This window comes from Talpa occidentalis, unplaced genomic scaffold (assembly GCF_014898055.3).
Source record: "Talpa occidentalis isolate TD23 unplaced genomic scaffold, MPIMG_talOcc4v2.1 talOcc4.2, whole genome shotgun sequence".
Lineage (NCBI taxonomy): Eukaryota > Metazoa > Chordata > Mammalia > Eulipotyphla > Talpidae > Talpa > Talpa occidentalis.
The window spans coordinates 19,485,967-19,488,893 of NW_023602073.1; the positions used below are offsets into that span (position 1 = coordinate 19,485,967).

Here is a 2,927-nt window from a genome sequence, read left to right on the forward strand (position 1 = left end):
CTTCCTGCCTGTATAGGATAGAGGGAAAATACTGGATTTTTATAAATTTATAGTATTCTCGTTCTGTTGCAACCTTGAATTTGCTCCCACCTCCCCATGTTTTGTTTTTCAGAAATCAGTGGAACAAAGACCAGAATGTGAAAAGTGGGGAATACACCAATGTTCCTCTAAAGACTTTTCTAGAAGGAGTCAGTTTCCATTTGGCTTTTGTATAAAAGACAGAAATAATGTAGGGGAAAGGAAAACTGATTCTCCAGCAGCACTTGAACTTAAACTCTTAAATCTCACATTAGAAGACTGAGCCACCACAAATTGAGCCACACCACTTCAAACAAGTGTATTTCTTGAAATCTAGTCAAACTGAAGACATTTCATTATGCTGATAGGAATGTAGTGTGAGCCATAGATACAATGGAAAATTCCTAGAAGGCACACTTTAGAAATCAAAAGGCAAGAGGTGAAATTAATTTTAATAACATTTTACTGATACCAATATACCCAAAATATTATTACAACTTGTAATCAATATTTTAAAATTTATTAAGATATTTTACTTTTTCATATCAAATCTTTGTAATTTAGTATACATTTTACACTTACAGCACATCTCAATTCAGATGCTAAATATTTATCAGAGAAAATTGGACTATACTTTGATTTTATTAAAGTTACAGATTAATAGGTTTATGTACTTATTTTGTTTTAAACATGTTTAAAATTTTTGCTAGAACAATCAGATACCAAAGAATTATTTTCCTTTAATATTGGTGTCCACAAAGACAAAAGTAGTCCATTTTTTTGGGAATGCTTGACCTGACTTTGAAGCAAATACACACCACTTTCAGAATGACTTTGGTCCAAGTTAAGTAAATTCACCAGCTCTTATGTCAACTCAGTATCATTAAGGTGAGATTCAAAGAGGGTATTGCATCAATTAAAAAGCAATTATAGGGTGAGACAGTTACTGGCTAGGAACAGAGGGACGGATGCTCAAAAGGACCATTGTGGAGGACTATGGGAGATTCGGCGGTGGATGCACTAAGGTGGAGATACCTAGTGGGGAAGATCCTAATGTTACCTCCATTTAAAGGTTGTCGTCTGGGAAAATGTCAGTTCTTCAAAAGTTGGTGGAATTTTGAAGGTCATTTTTTTTCTGAAATTGTTACTGAGCAAGATCAGATAATGACATCAGTTAAATTTGAGAAAAGAAATCAGCTTTATTGGCCAATCACCTCACAAGGAATTAGGAGATAAACTCAAATCTGCCTTCCCTATTAAATAGAAAGAAAAGGAGCTATACAGCCTTAGGGGACCAGGATTGAGGAAAAAGGAGTTAAATTTTATTGACTGAAAAGCGGGCTGGGGCAAAGTCATGTGGATTCAGCTGAAGTTCATCTGCCAGTCTCGGGTCACATCCTATGGGGAGTGTGAAGACGCTTGGGTTCAGACAAGTGGAGTTTTTCATTTCTGTGGTACACCCCAGCCCCTGGGTACCCACCTTTCCCTCCGTCATCTCAGTCCCCAGCTCCCCTTGGAGGTCTGCTGTCCTTAAGCCTCCAGTCTTTGCTGTAAAAGCAAGTGTGGGGGGTGGGGGGGGAGTCTACATGAATTTTCTCTCCCTCCCTTTTGTATTTTAGGGTCAAAGACCAATTTAACTATTTAGCTTCTATTTCAAAATCCTTCGCAGGCATAAACCTCAAGGAAGGGATAGTGATGGATAGGTTGGGGGTGCGGAACAAGAATGGAGCCCAGGGCCTCCCTGGTGGTGCAGTGGGTTGAGCTCAGTGCTGTGAAGCTGTCTGCAGCTTCTGCAGCATAAGTTTGATTCCCGGTGGGCCAGGGAGATACCCACATGGTGCTGCAGACCTCTCCTGTCTCGTCTGTTGCTCCCCTCAGCAGTGTACTTCAGTCAGTCTGCCTGTTCTGCTCCCCACTCTGTCTCTGGTGAATCTTCTCACCCTCCTGTGCCTCTGGCCTATACCCCAGCTCTTGTATAAATAAATAAAATCTTAAAAAAATAAAATAAAAGGCCCAGATGATTAAAAAAAAAAAAAAGAATGGAGCCCAACCTCAGGGTGTGGGAGGTGCGGGAGTGAACAATGGGCTGGAAACAGGGTGTTGGCGGGGGTCCCCCTCCCCTGGGCGCGGGCGCTAGTCCACTTCCACTTGCACTAAAAGTCGGCGGCTGCCTCTGGACCGAGGAGCTCTGCATTTGAGCCAGCACTGCTGGACACTAGTGCTGGGAACCTGTGATTCCCCAGGGAGAAGACAAGCTCTGTGCACGTAGTCCACCTGTGAGTGGACCTTAGAGAAGACACACAGAGTAGGGGAGCCCTGGGATCAGAAACGGTATCGGTAGGACAGGAATCTTAGTGATGTCGCCAGACAATAGCAGTCTAGTAACTTTCGAGGGTGGAATTTAACCCAGGGGACTTTCTCCAACCACCAGAAAATCCAAAAATCTGGAAACAAAAGTATCTCTTTATAGCGGATCCCCAAACGACCTCCTGTTGCAGGGGGTGTAGCTCAATGGTAGAGCGCGTGCTTCACATGTGCGAGGCCCGGGATTCAACCCCCGGCTCCTCCAGCGGCGTTTTGCCCAGTTTCAACACACTTCGTTGCATTTTTCCTGCTCCCATAAAAAAAAAAAAAAAAAGAAAGAAAGAAAGTTGCCTCCAGTATTATTACCCTTTTGCTCCGTGGGCATTGGTGCCACGCAAAGACACTGGCTTTCTCATAAAGAAAAATAAGGAGCAAGAAAGACACAGGATTTCACTCTCCAGCTTCTACCTATTCATTTTTTAAATTACATCTTTTAATTTTAAATTAAGGCTTCCTTAACCATCTCTCCCCAGCCCCTGTATCCCTCCTGGAGCCTTGGCCTCTGAGAATGGCTGAAAGCAACAGAGGGTGGTCGCTAGGTCCCA

The 2,927-nt window shown here is 42.8% G+C and overlaps 1 non-coding gene across 1 annotated transcript; it reads left to right on the top strand.

The window, feature by feature from the left end:
• The first annotated feature begins 2,515 nt into the window (after nt 1-2,515).
• On the top strand, nt 2,516-2,587 carry TRNAV-CAC (transfer RNA valine (anticodon CAC)). Its single transcript has one exon. It is a non-coding gene; the product is annotated as a tRNA-Val (tRNA).
• The last annotated feature ends 340 nt before the right edge of the window (nt 2,588-2,927 follow it).